The 15,685-nt window shown below is 45.0% G+C and overlaps 1 protein-coding gene across 1 annotated transcript in view; it reads left to right on the top strand.

Moving 5' to 3' along the window:
• The window catches only part of tnmd (tenomodulin), a 77,720-nt gene that overhangs the window by 26,459 nt on the left and 35,576 nt on the right, over window positions 1-15,685 (top strand). The window lies entirely within an intron of this gene.

The following is a 15,685-nucleotide window of genomic DNA, read 5'->3' as shown; positions in this document are numbered from 1 at the left end:
ACCATGTACAGTAGACTACAGCCAGGCAATATGTTCCTCCACCATGTACAGTAGACTACAGCCAGGCAATAAGTTCCTCCACCATGTACAGTAGGCTACAGCCAGACAATATATTCCTCCACCATGTACAGTAGGCTACAGCCAGACAATATGTTCCTCCACCATGTACAGTAGGCTACAGCCAGGCAATATGTTCCTCCACCATGTACAGTAGAATACAGCCAGACAATATGTTCCTTCACCATGTACAGTGGATTACAGGCAATATGTTCCTCCACCATGTACAGTAGGCTACAGCCAGGCAATATGTTCCTCCACCATGTACAGTAGACTACAGCCAGGCAATACGTTCATCCACCATGTACAGTAGACTACAGCCAGGCAATATGTTCCTCCACCATGTACAGTAGAATACAGACAGACAATATGTTCCTTCACCATGTACAGTGGATTACAGGCAATATGTTCCTCCACCATGTACAGTAGACTACAGCCAGACAATTTGTTCCTCCACCATGTACAGTGGATTACAGCCAGGCAATATGTTCCTCCACCATGTACAGTGGATTACAGCCAGACAATATGTTCCTCCACCATGTACAGTGGATTACAGCCAGGCAATATGTTCCTCCGCCATGTACAGTAGACTACAGCCAGACAATATGTTCCTCCGCCATGTACAGTTAGCCTACAGCCAGACAATATGTTCCTCCACCATGTACAGTAGACTACAGCCAGACAATATTTACCTCCACCATGTACAGTAGACTACAGCCAGGCAATATGTACCTCCACCATGTACAGTAGAATACAGCCAGACAATATGTTCCTTCACCATGTACAGTAGAATACAGCCAGACAATATGTTCCTCCACCATGTACAGTTGATTTCAGCCAGACAATATGTTCGTCCACCATGTACAGTAGACTACAGCCAGGCAATATGTTCCTCCACCATGTACAGTAGACTACAGCCAGGCAATATGTTCCTCCACCATGTACAGTGGATTAGAGGCAATATGTTCCTCCACCATGTACAGTAGACTACAGCCAGACAATATGTTCCTCCACCATGTACAGTGGATTACAGGCAATATGTTCCTCCGCCATGTACAGTAGACTACAGCCAGGCAATATGTTCCTCCACCATGTACAGTAGAATACAGCCAGACAATATGTTCCTCCGCCATGTACAGTAGACTACAGCCAGGCAATATGTTCCTCCACCATGTACAGTAGAATACAGCCAGACAATATGTTCCTTCACCATGTACAGTGGATTACAGGCAATATGTTCCTCCACCATGTACAGTAGACTACAGCCAGACAATATGTTCCTCCGCCATGTACAGTTAGCCTACAACCAGACAATATGTTCCTCCACCATGTACAGTAGACTACAGCCAGACAATATGTTCCTCCACATGTACAGTAGACTACAGCCAGACAATATGTTCCTCCGCCATGTACAGTAGACTACAGCCAGACAATATTTTCCTCCACCATGTACAGTAGACTACAGCCAGGCAATATGTACCTCCACCATGTACAGTAGAATCCAGCCAGACAATATGTTCCTTCACCATGTACAGTAGAATACAGACAGACAATATGTTCCTTCACCATGTAGAGTAGAATACAGACAGACAATATGTTCCTCCACCATGTACAGTAGACTACAGCCAGACAATATGTTCCTCCACCATGTACAGTGGATTACAGGCAATATGTTCCTCCACCATGTACAGTAGACTACAGCCAGACAATATGTTCCTCCACCATGTACAGTGGATTACAGGCAATATGTTCCTCCACCATGTACAGTGGATTACAGGCAATATGTTCCTCCACCATGTACAGTAGACTACAGCCAGACAATATGTTCCTCCACCATGTACAGTGGATTACAGGCAATATGTTCCTCCACCATGTACAGTAGACTACAGCCACACAATATGTTCCTCCACCATGTACAGTGGATTACAGGCAATATGTTCCTCCACCATGTACAGTAGACTACAGCCAGACAATATGTTCCTCCACCATGTACAGTGGATTAGAGGCAATATGTTCCTCCACCATGTACAGTTAGACTACAGCCAGACAATATGTTCCTCCACCATGTACAGTAGACTACAGCCAGACAATATGTTCCTCCACCATGTACAGTAGACTACAGCCAGACAATATTTTCCTCCACCATGTACAGTAGACTACAGCCAGGCAATACATTCCTCCACCATGTACAGTGGATTACAGCCAGACAATATTTTCCTCCACCATGTACAGTAGACTACAGCCAGGCAATAAGTTCCTCCACCATGTACAGTAGACTACAGCCAGGCAATACATTCCTCCACCATGTACAGTAGACTACAGCCAGACAATATGTTCATCCACCATGTACAGTGTATTACAGGCAATATGTTCCTCCACCATGTACAGTGGATTACAGCCAGACAATATGTTCCTCCACCATGTACAGTAGACTACAGCCAGACAATATGTTCCTCCACCATGTACAGTAGACTACAGCCAGACAATATGTTCCTCCACCATGTACAGTAGAATACAGACAGACAATATGTTCCTCCACCATGTACAGTAGATTACAGCCAGACAATATGTTCCTCCACCACGTACAGTGGATTACAGACAATGTGTTCCTCCACCATGTACAGCTGATTACAGGCAATATGTTCCTCCATCATGTACAATAGACTACAGCCAGACAATATGTTCCTCCATCATGTACAGTTGATTAGAGGCAATATGTGCCTCCACCATGTACAGTGGATTACAGCCAGACAATATGTTCCTACCACCATGTACAGTGGATTACAGCCAGGCAATATGTTCCTCCACCACGTACAGTGGATTACAGACAATGTGTTCCTCCACCATGTACAGCTGATTACAGGCAATATGTTCCTCCATCATGTACAATAGACTACAGCCAGACAATATGTTCCTCCATCATGTACAGTTGATTAGAGGCAATATGTTCCTCCACCATGTACAGTGGATTACAGCCAGACAATATGTTCCTCCACCATGTACAGTTGATTACAGCCAGGCAATATGTTCCTCCACCATGTACCGTAGACTACAGGCAATGACTCAATAAATGAATGCAAGAATATTGGTTGCCAGGATTTGTTCTTTGTATCTAGCCTCTCAATAAGTGCATAACAGTGCAAGTTAGACACATGTTCATTATTGTCATACTGAGAGGTGATGTAAGGCTTTCTACCTTGGCTAGATCCTCCAGAGATACACAGGGCCTGTTGCCTTTATTCACATAATAATCAGTTGATAACTGTGATTTATTATTATTTCTTCACATAATTATACACAACTATATAATGGTGGCCCCTCATCATCAGTCGAGGGGGATTTCCATCAACCTACAAAGGCACATACTAAAGTACGACCTTTCTTCTGTTAGCATCCCTGTATGTACCACCGTGTCCCTGTATGTACCACCACAACCCTATATGCACCAGCACGTCCCTATGTGTACCACCACATCCCTGTATGTACCACAGTGCCCTAGATGTACCACCACATCCCTATATGTACCACCACACATCTAGATGTACTACCACATCCATATATGTACCACCACACCCCTATATGTACCACCTTGCCCCTAGGTGTACCACCACTCCCCTAGATGTACCACCGCTCCCCTATGTGTACCACCGCTCCCCCAGGTGTACCACCTCACCTCTAGATGTACCACCGCTCCCCTAGAAGTACCACGGTGCCTATATATGTACCACCACACCCCTGTATGTACCACCACTCCCCTAGATGTACCACCACTCCCCTGGATGTACCGCCTCACCCCTAGATGTACCACATTGGCCCTAGATGTACCACCTTGCCCCTAGATGTACCACTGCTCCCCTAGATGTGCCACCGTGCCTCTATATGTACCACCACACCCCTAGATGTACCACCACTCCCCTGGAAGTACCACCTCTCCGCTAGATGTACCACCTTGCCCCTAGGTGTACCACCTCACCCCTAGATGTACCACCGCTCCCCTAGATGTACCACCGCTCCCCTAGATGTGCCACCGTGCCTCTATATGTACCACCACATCCCTAGATGTACCACCACTCCCCTAGATGTACCACCATTTCCCTTGGTGTGCCCTTCGTGCCTCCATATGTACCACCACATCCCTATATGTACCATATCACCCCTATATGTACCGCCACTCCCCTAGATGTACAGTCACTCCCCTAGATGTACCACTGCTCCCCTAGATGTGCCACCGTGCCTCTATATGTACCATCACGTCCCTCGATGTACCACCGTGCAACTGGATGTACCACCACGTCCATATATGTACCACCATGTCTCTGGGTGTGCCACCGGGCCCCTAGATGTACCATTGTGCCCCTATATGTACCACAGCACACCTATATGTACCGTCATGCCCCTAGATGTACCACCACATCCCTAGATGGACCACTGCGCCCCTAGATTTACCACCGCATCTCCATATGTACCGTCACATCCCCATATGTACCACAGCAATCAGGAAAACCACAGAGAGAATAGTGGATGTACAATGGATCTCAAGTCGTTATATTTAGATGCTGCTCCTGATTTTGTGTCCTTTCATTAAAGAAATGTTGGCCGATTTTTTAAAATCTCCCTTGAAGAATAAATACAATGTTTGGTAGATCACTAGAAAGAGTGGAAATGGCACTGTTTGTTCTTGGTCTAATGTTGAACTGACAAACTTTGAAAACCTAACTTAAATCAAGAACAAATAGTGCCATTTCCACTCTTTCTAGTGATCTACCAAACATTGTATTTATTCTTCAAGCAACATTTCTTTAATAAAAGGACACACGTTAATATCCAAAGATTAGCTGCAACAGAATAGGTAAATAAACAAAGTCCAAAGACATAATGACTATTTCAACAATGAGTATATTAAAAAGATGTGTGTGAATAGAAACACCAAACAGGAATAGAAAAAATGGTTCTGTAAAAGTTGTGCCAGTTGTGAGCAAATCGTTGTTCTAATAAATGGTTAGTACACAGTGTGTAGGAGTCCCTTCATCCATTCCTCTTCAGTTTTTGATTCTCCTACGCACCTGTGATAAGACATTTCTTCTGGTTTGCAAAAGTTGTTGATATCTCAAACTATTGCACAAATTACAACAATCAAGAAATGAAATATGCTTAATATCTCTCTATCGCCTCTGCTCGGGTTGACACGGGCAATATGTAACCATCAATTTACATCCCTCCTGTGTTGTGTTTTCTCTGCTTGCTGTCAATGCTCCCGTCAGTGAGATTGATACACCACAGCCCCCGAAAGGCTCCTTTTCCTGTGCACCGTGCTAAGCTGATGATCTATTAGTAGCAACTGACCACCACTGCTATTTTCCAAGTTGGCACCTGTCCAGAAATTTGCTGCCTGTCGTCAGCTGACATCACCAAAGGGTACACTGGGAGACTTGGGATGGTGGCAGGCAGTGCCAGAACATTCCCCACTCCATTTATCCATATTTTATAGGCCTTGGGAACTAACCGGCCTGGTAATCAATGTCCACAAGCATAATCCCCCTCCGTATTTCTCTCCCCTATACCCACAGCAGTACTATCGAGAGACGGCTACTTTGTAGTGTTATCTAAAGCTCTCCTTGAAAGACTGGTGACATTTGTAGGTCTACCCTTTATGAGAATAATTCTCTGAGATAGCAAGACATAATGCTGGAGTGTCTGACTGATTCCATGTACAATGTACGACAATCACAATATGTTCTGGTGAAAGCACCTGTTGTACTGAAATGAGTGTGCATTAGTGAGCTGACTTCAAATGGATGACCTGTGGGGACACTTTGAGCACAAGTATTATTGCATTTTCAGCTTTCTGTCCCCCCACAGTAGCTGATTCGGTGGACATCGACATGCATTCAATACATGTGAATGGCATCTGTGCTCCTGCCTCTGCCAGATCTAGACTAAACAAAAATATAGATGCAACATATAAAGTGTTGGTCCCATGTTTCATGTCCACACATGTTCACAGCCATTGAAGAGGAGTGGGACATCATTCCACAGGCCACAATCAACAGCCTCTATACAAAGGAGATGTTGCACCGCATGAGGCAAATGGTGGTCACACTAGATACTGACTGGTTTTCTGATCCATGCCGCACACTTTTTTTAAAGCATCTGTGACCAACAATAATAGTAGTAATAATAGTAATAATACTTTAAAATACTACCTAAGTCATTTTGGGGGGGTATCTGTACTTTAATATTTATATTTTTGACAACTTTTACTTCACTTACATTCCTAAAGAAAATAGTATACTTTTTACTCCATACATTTTCCTTGACACCCAAAAGTACTCGTTACATTTTGAATGCTTAGCAGGACAGGAAAAATGTCTAATTCACACACTTATCAAGAGAACATCCCTGGTCTTCCCGGCTGCCTGTGATCTGACGGACTCACTAAACACACATGCTTTGTTTGTGTCACGCCTTGGTCATAGTATTTTGTGTTTTCGTTATATATTGGGTCAGGCCAGGGTGTGACATGGGTTTATTTTGTTGTGTTTCGTATTGGGGTTTTGTAGGCATTGGGATTGTGGTTGATTAGGGGTGTGTCTAGTGTAGGCTTGGCTGCCTGAGGCGGTTCTCGATCAGAGTCAGGTGATTCTCGTTGTCTCGGATTGGGAACCGTATTTAGGTAGCCTGAGTTTCACTTTGTATTTCGTGGGTGATTGTTCCTGTCTCTGTGTAGTTTCACCAGATAGGCTGTAATAGGTTTTCGCGTTCCGTTTGTTGTTTTGTTTATATACAGTTATTTTCATGTGTCGTACTTATTTTCATTAAAGATCATGATTAATCATCACGCTGCATTTCGGTCCGACTCTCTTTCGACAAACGAAGAACGCCGTTACAGAATCACCCACCACACATGGACCGAGCGGCGTGGTAACAGGCAGCGACAGCAGGAAAAGCGAAAGGAGGAATGGACATGGGAAGACGTATTGGATGGCAAAGGTTGTTACACTTGGGAGGAGATACTGGCTGGAAGAGATCGCCTCCGATGGGAACAGGTGGAGGCACTTAGGAAAGCAGAGGCAGCCGGAGATAAGAGCCGACGATACGAGGGAACACGGTTGGCAAGGAAACCCGAAAAGCAGCCCCAAAAATGTATTGGGGGGGGGGGGCTCAGGGAGAGAGTGGCAGAGTCAGGAGTCAGACCTGAGCCAACTCTCCCTGTTAATCGTGAGGAGCAGCGATATAAGGACTTCTGGTCTTGGGAGATGATATTAGACGGAAGAGGACCCTGGGCTCAGCCTGGTGAATATCGCCGCCCCAAGGAGGAACTAGAGGCGGAAAAAAGCGGCGAGGCGCTGGTATGAAGAGGCAGCACGGCGACGCGGATGGAAGCCTGAGAGTCGGCCCCAAAAATGTATTGGGGGGGGCTTACAGGGAGTATGGCTACGCCAGGTAGGAGACCTGCGCAAACTCCCTGTGCTTACCGGGGGACTAGAGAGACCGGGCAGATACCATGTTATGCTATGGAGCGCACGGTGTTTCCAGTGTGGGTGCATAGCCCGGTGCGGTTCATACCAGCCGGGCTAGAGTGGGCATCGAGCCAGGTAAGCTTGGGCAGGCTCGGTGCTCAAGAGCTCCAGTGCGCCTGCACGGTCCGGTCTATCCAGAGCCACCTCCACACACTAGTCCTCCGATAGCAGCTCCCCGCACCAGGCTTCCTGTGCGTCTCCTCGCTCCAGTATCACCAGTGCCAGTATCACCAGTGCCAGCACCACGCATCAGGCCTACAGTACGCCTCGCCTCGCCAGCGCTGTCGGAGCCTTTCTCCTCTCCTGCGCTACCGGAGTCTCCTGTCTGTTCAGCGCTATCAGAGCCTTCCTTCCCTCCTGCGCTGTCGGAGTCTCCCGCCTGTTTAGTGCAGCCAGAGCCTTTCTCCTCTCCTGCGCTGCTGGAGTCTCCCGCCTGTTTAGCGCAATCAGAGCCTTCCTTCCCTCCTGCGCTGTCGGAGTCTCACGCCTGTTCAGCGCTATCAGAGCCTTCCTCCTCTACAGCGCTGCCGGAGCCTCCTGCCTGTTCGGAGCAGCCTGTGCTGTCAGTCTGCAAGGAGCTGTCAGTCTGCAAGGAGCTGTCAGCCTGCATGGAGCAGTCAGAGCTGTCAGTCTGCAAGGAGCTGCCAGTCTGCAGGGAGCTGTCAGTCTGCAAGGAGCTGTCAGTCTGCAATGAGCTGCCAGTCTGCAGGGTGCTGTCAGCCTGCATGGAGCAGTCAGAGCTGTCAGTCTGCATGAAGCAGCCAGAGCTGCCAGTCTGCAGGGAGCTGTCAGTCTGCAAGGAGCTGTCAGTCTGCAAGGAGCTGCCAGTCTGCAGGGTGCTGTCAGCCTGCATGGAGCAGTCAGAGCTGTCAGTCTGCATGAAGCATCCAGAGCTGCCAGTCTGCAAAGAGCTGCCAGTCTGCAAGGAGCTGTCAGCCTGCATGGAGCAGTCAGAGCTGTCAGTCTGCATAGAGCAGCTAGATCCGCCAGTCAGCCATGATCTTCTAGATCTGCCAGTCAACCAGATTCTTCCAGATCAGCCTGTCAACCAGAATCTTCCAGATCTGCTAGTCAACCAGAATCTTCCAGATCTGCTAGTCAACCAGAATCTTCCAGATCCGCCAGCCAGCCAGGATCTACCGGAGCCTACTACCTACCTGAGCTTCATCTCAGTACTGGGCTTCCTCTCAGTTCCGGGCTGCCCCTCAGTTCCGGGCTGCCCCTCAGTTCCGGGCTGCCCCTCAGTCCCGGGCTGCCCCTCAGTCCCGAGCTGCCCCTCAGTCCTGAGCTGCCCCTCAGTCCCGAGCTGCCCCTCAGTCCCGAGCTGCCCCTCAGTCCCGAGCTGTCCCTCAGTCCCGAGATGCCCCTCAGTCACGAGCTACTCCTCAGTTCTGTGGGGTTCTGGGTGAGGACTATTAGGCCATGGTCGGCGGCGAGGGTGGATTATCCCAGGATGCGAAGGGGAGGAACTATGACATTTATGGAGTGGGGTCCACGTCCCGAGCCGGAGCCGCCACCATGGACAGACGCCCACCCGGACCCTCCCTATGGTTTTGAGGTGCGTCCGGGAGTCCGCACCTTGGGGGGGGGGTTCTGTCACGCCTTGGTCATAGTATTTTGTGTTTTCGTTATATATTGGGTCAGGCCAGGATGTGACATGGGTTTATTTTGTTGTGTTTCGTATTGGGGTTTTGTAGGCATTGGGATTGTGGTTGATTAGGGGTGTGTCTAGTGTAGGCTTGGCTGCCTGAGGCGGTTCTCGATCAGAGTCAGGTGATTCTCGTTGTCTCGGATTGGGAACCGTATTTAGGTAGCCTGAGTCTCACTTTGTATTTCGTGGGTGATTGTTCCTGTCTCTGTGTAGTTTCACCAGATAGGCTGTAATAGGTTTTCGCGTTCCGTTTGTTGTTTTGTTTATATATAGTTATTTTCATGTGTCGTACTTATTTTCATTAAAGATCATGATTAACCACCACGCTGCATTTCCACGCTGCATCAGGTCCGACTCTCTTTCGACAAACGAAGAACGCCGTTACAGTTTGTAAATGATGAGTGAGTGTTGGAGTGTACACCTGGCTAACCGTAAATAAATTTAAAAAATGAAATGGTGCCAAATGGTTTGCTTAATATAGGGAATTTGAAATTATTTATACTTTTACTTTTGATACTTAAGTATATTTCAGCAATTACATTTACTTTTGATAGTTAAGTATATTTAAAAACAAATACTTTCAGAATTTTACTCAAGCAGTACTGGGTGACTTTTACTTTTACTTGAGTAATTTCCTATTAAGGTATCTTTACTTTTACTCAAGTATGACAGATACTTTTTCCACCACTGGTTGCATGTTGCATTCATATCTTTGTTCAGTTTATAATGGTTGAAGTAATTTCCCTTGTGGTTCTTCATTTTCCAGCATTTAACATAGGTACCTGTTTCACCTTCTTTATCTCCCTCCCTCTCTCTTAACTCTGTTTAATTTCACATCTTCCTCTGAATATTCTCTGGAATTGTTTTCCCTCATCTCTCATCTCCTCGTTTGTCTGGCGGTTGCTACCCACCTTCTGTTTCAACATTCTGAAACTCCCATGGGAGAGGAGCAGAGCTGTAGATTAAATTCAGTCTCTAATTCTTGAAGAGCGGAGGAGGTTTAGTAGAGTAGCGGTGGTGCTGGTACATGCAGAAGGTTGTAGAAGTGGTTATTTTCAATGTCTCTAACAGAGATGTCCATTTCCGTTGGAGTGGGGAAAAACTAGACTCTAAAAAAACAACATTGCAGAGGAGCGAGTGCAACCCTGGGGAGACATTTAACTAGTTCTCATGTGACTGGCCATGTGACTGGCCATGTGAGGTGAGAGTCAGGAGCTCTGCTAAATCACCATGCTGGAGGACAAGGAGACAATGGTGGGGCTTCTGTGTGAAAAAGGAGCAAAGAGAAAAGCTATAAGAGAGAGCTAGGGAAATTTCCATTCCGATTTCTCACTGGCAACCAACCAAGGCTGAACGCTGGACTCTCCTCTCCCTCCTTCCGCAGCTGTTTAGACTGACTGATCTGTCTACCCAGGAGACCATCTTCTGTAACAGTAACAGTGGTGCTAATGTCATTTCCCGTCCTTCTATTCATCCACCCACTAAACTTCCTTTAGAAACAATGAGAGGGCCTCCCGAGTGGCGCAGTGGTCTAAGTCACTGCCTCGCAGTGGTAGAAGCAACGCTACAGACCTGGGTTTGATCCCGCATCGTCCGGGTTAGGGGAGAGTTTCGGCTGGGGAGGCTATAATTGGCTCATCACGCTCTAGCGACTCCTTGTGGCGGGCCGTGCGGCTGCAGGCTGTCGTCAATTGAATGGTGTTTCCTCCGACACATTGGTGCGGCTGGCTTCCGGGTTAAGCAGGCGGTTGTTAAGAAGCGAGGTTTAGCAGGTCATGTTTTGGCGGACGCATGACTCTACCTTCGCCTTCCGAGCCTGTTGGGGAGTTGCAGCGATGAGACAAGATCGAAATTGTGTGAAAATAACAATACAAAAATAACAATGACAGGTTCATACAGCATCCAAGATGTAGGCTATGTCAATCAAGACCTACCGCAGGCGCTTTCTCTCTGACTTGTAATTGGTGACCAGTATGGCTGTCTGAGCTGCTGCCCACCTCTATCCATCACCGGTGTACCCGAGGCTCCCATGAGGCTCACACACACACACACACACACACACACACACACACACACACACACACACACACACACACACACACACACATAAACAGTCCTCTCCTTCATACACCCACTCACTTGCACACAGCATCGCTGTGACCTTTACGCAATGTCCTTCGGTACCACAGATGGATAGAGCCCCATTCACACAATCAACCTGTGGGCTAGTTGGGCCTGCTGTATCTTATTCACTAGGCCTTTTGTGGCTCTACAGTATGTTTGCAACCATCTGGGTAGAGGTTGTTAAGGACCACATCGGAGAAAGGCCTTGCTGTGGATAAATAAACAAGACATTGTCAGGAAATGCTTCCATACAATTTGCAATGTCGTGTTCGTGTTGGAAGCGAATTTCCCGTGGTGCAAGTAAGCATTTCACTCTTTTACACCTACTGTATGGATATTTATCAGGATTCCCAGTAGCTGTTGTTAAAGCAGCAACTCCTCTTCCTGGGGTCCACACAGAACATGAAACATGACATTTTACAGAACATTAATAGACAGGAATAGCTGAAGTACAAAACATGTGACAAAAAAACTTTGATTGATTGAACCTTCGATTTTTGTATGTCGACTGATGATGGTGAGAGGCATAGGGATATGTGGGAAACCTGAGCCCTTCCTGGGGGGAATGGGAGATACTGATGATCGTTTTCGATAATAGGAGATCTTTCCCTCGTACCCTGTAAAAAAACATATTTAGAATCGGCATGGTTGTACGGAGTAAGGAAGGCATAATCATTTGTACTGTGACATTCATAGAGAGGTTATCATACAGTGTATTCTCTTAGCTGCCTTGGTACTGGGGAGACTAATTCAGACACTTTTTCAATTGTTCCTTTAACTTAACTTCACTGTTTTGATAAGTCATATTTCTTATATATCATGTATGTTGAGTATGTTATGCAACCGCATTGAATCGGAACCTTAAAAGTAATTATACGACATATCTGAATAGCCAGCCCAATCGAGTACAAATCAATATGAATTTGCTTCAGGAGCACTCAGGATGTACTCCCTCAGCATTGGCCTCCCCCGTCTACGTGAAGTCGCACAGAACGCTAATTAACTTTCACTATCATTCCTTGCAACGCTGAGATCTATTGTGAGGCAGTCAGGCTTCGGTTGCCGAGCATGTGCTTCTGGAAGAATTTGATGTTTAGTAATTGGTAAAAATGCTGAGGAGACAATGAAGCAAAGTTAAAACTGAAGAACACTCTCGGTTTCTAGTGAAGAGACTCAATGTTGGTGAGGATGGGCTATAAGAAATTGAAATATTCGATTTGCGAAAAGATTACATGAACATTAGTGCTATCCAAAGTCAATCCACCCCAAAAAATCCATTACAATTAACCATGTTTGATATGACAATTTGTGGTAAACAAAGGTATGAATATTGTCCATTAACCAAAATGCTAGTTCTAAGAAAGCCATATTTCTAACCTCTTTGCTGTTATATTCACAAGCTTAAAGTAATTGTCCAGTGTTTCCAGAAATATGACCTATATTTGATTACAATATGAGTAAAATAGTTTTCCTTACAAAACATGGTAATTAAACATGTTAAAAAGTGGCTTTTCTGTGTTAGAATGGTGTTACAATTATTAATGCGATCAGACGGCTGATTGGCCAGCTCATCGTCCTCAGGAGGATGACATCATCATCTATGAGGAAATAGCAAGGATTTTAAAAGGTCTGTTTAAGATACAAGTTTAAGGTGTTTTTTTAAGCGTTTTTCCTCCAATTTTTGATTTGGCCAAAAATACGAGTATAGGACAGATCAATAACATTAGGTATGCGTGAATAGAATATGAACTTTCAAAAGTGAGATTTTCACTGGACAGTTACTGAATTCTGAAAGTATTCAGACCCCTTGACTTTCCCCACATTTTGTTACGTTACTGCCTTATTCTAAAATTGATTCAATAGTTTTTTCCACCAGAATGACAAAGCAAAACTGTTTTTTCAATTATTTTGCAAATGTATATATTTAAAAAAAAAAATGAAATATCACATTTAGATAATTATTCAGACTTTTTACTCAGCACCTTTGGCAGAGATTACAGCTTTGAGTCTTCTTGGGTATTATGCTACAAGGTTGACACACCTGTATTTGGGGAGTTTCTTCCATTCTTCTCTGCAGATTCTTGATCCTGACTAGTCTCCCAGTCCCTGCCACTGAAAAACATCCCCACAGCATGATGCTGCCACCATCATGTTTCTCCATAGGGATGGTGTCAGGTTTCTTCCAGACACTTGGCATTCAGGCCAAAGAGTTCAATCTTGGTTTCTCATGGTCTAAATCCTTTAGGGGCCTTTTGGCAAACTCCAGGCAAACTCCAGGCGGGCTGTTCTGTGCCTTTTACTGAGGAGTGGCTTTCATCTGGTTGCTCTACCATAAAGGCCTGATTCGTGGAGTGTTGCAGAGATGGTTGTCCTTCTGGAAAGTTATCCCATCTCCACAGAGGAAATCTGGAACTCAGTCAGAGTGATCATCAGGTTCTTGGTCTCCTCCCTGACCAAGGCCTTTCTCCTCCGATTCTTCAGTTCTTGGAAGAGTCTTCGTGGTTCCAAACATCTTAAATTTAAGAATGATGGAGGCCTCTGTGTTCTTGGGGACCTTCAATGCTGCAGAATTTCTTTGGTAACCTTACCCAGATCTTTGCCTTGACACAATCGTGGCTCGGAGCTCTACAGACAATTCCTTTGACCTCCTGGCTTGGTTTTTGCTGCTCTGATATGCACTGTCAACTGTGACCCTTATATAGACAGGTGTGTGTCTTTCCAAATCATGTCCAATCAATTGAATTTACCACAGTTGGACTCCACTCAAGTTGTAGAAACATTTCAAGGATGATCAATGGAAACAGGATGCACCTGAGCTAAATGTTGAGTCTCATAGCAAAGGGTATGAATACTTATGTAAATAAGGTATTTCGGTTTTTTATTTGTAATACATTTGTATAAAGATGTATAAAGACCTGTTTTTGCTTTGTCATTATGGGGTATTGCGTGTAGATTGATGAGAAAAAACATTTATTTAATCCGTTTTAGAATAAGGCTGTAAAGTAACAAATATGGAAAAGGTCAAGGGGTCTGAAAACTTTCCAGCCACAAACCCAAGGATCCACAGAAGCCATCCATTCCCATTTTCTAAACAAAAGCGATAGCAACATTATACACCAATTTAAAACATTGAGCAAGTCAATTCAAACAGTTCATTCATGATATACATTGCAATCCATTTAAACATGATGTGATGAGGAGAATCTCACCACTGGAGTTTAATCAAATTGATCACTGCCTACAGAAAATATGATAAACAGTTTTAGTATAAATCAATAAGTCCTTTCCACCTTTATGCTAATATAGAAGAAAAGGCTTAAATGGAACTTTAATCCACCACAAGGGATCCCAGACTGTTTAATGGCTCTACATTTCACATAACTGCTCGACTGACACTCCAATATCAGGTCCATCTTCATTTGGCTACGTCTTACGATTTTAAAGTTCAGGTTCCTTTCTGAGCCAAGGCCATTGAGACCCATGTTAATGGCTATTTATATTCCAGAGCCATACTTGCTGTGATTTTCTGTTAAGAATTATATCCCATTCAATCATTATTGCTACCTTATTGATGAGCTTGATGGTAATATGTGGTGCAGGTCATTTAAATGTCATAAGGAGTGTGTGGTAGTGAGTAGGTGAGCAACATGTTGAGCAGATGTATGAAGAGTGTAATCGAATGCTTATCTAACCTCTTTCTGAATGGTATTGCCACGCTATAGAGTTTTAACTAGTGGTACTAGAGTCACTAAACCAACCTAGGAGAATCATGCATGGACATTATAGTCATAAACACTAGAAAGAAACTACATTTGTCACAGGGCTTGGGTTATTTCTGTGTTAGATCCCTTAACAATCAGTGGCCCCGATGCGTTGATTGGGAAAATTAATCTTGATGGATTTCATTGGCCGCCTACCTGTATCCATTAATCAACTCTCTCATTGGTACAGTATGGGGCGCTTTGATTCATCACCCCAACAGATGAAGATGAACTCAGCAATATATTTCTCATCATAACACCACACTCCACATACATATTAATAGCGTAGTTTTCATCTCGTAGGCATGAATCATTTTTGTAGACAGGGAATTTTAACAGCCGCCCCGGCGTGCCCAAGAACAATTCATAATCAAGTGCTTTAAGGTACGGCCAAGAAAAACAAACAACTATCCGAGCCACATTTTCGAAGTGGCATATATTCGACATAAAAACTCGAAGGGTACTTACGCAGCCTCTATGGATGTACAAATGTGCTTGCAGTTTGTCAATAGAAATGTATGAACAATGACATAGTATTATCTCTGATCTTGTTTTTGAATACTTTCTCACTT

Source organism: Oncorhynchus kisutch, linkage group LG19 (assembly GCF_002021735.2).
Source record: "Oncorhynchus kisutch isolate 150728-3 linkage group LG19, Okis_V2, whole genome shotgun sequence".
In the NCBI taxonomy this organism is placed as follows: Eukaryota; Metazoa; Chordata; class Actinopteri; order Salmoniformes; family Salmonidae; genus Oncorhynchus; species Oncorhynchus kisutch.
Note: the sequence above shows the minus strand (reverse complement) of the source record. Positions and strands in the feature narration are given on the sequence as shown.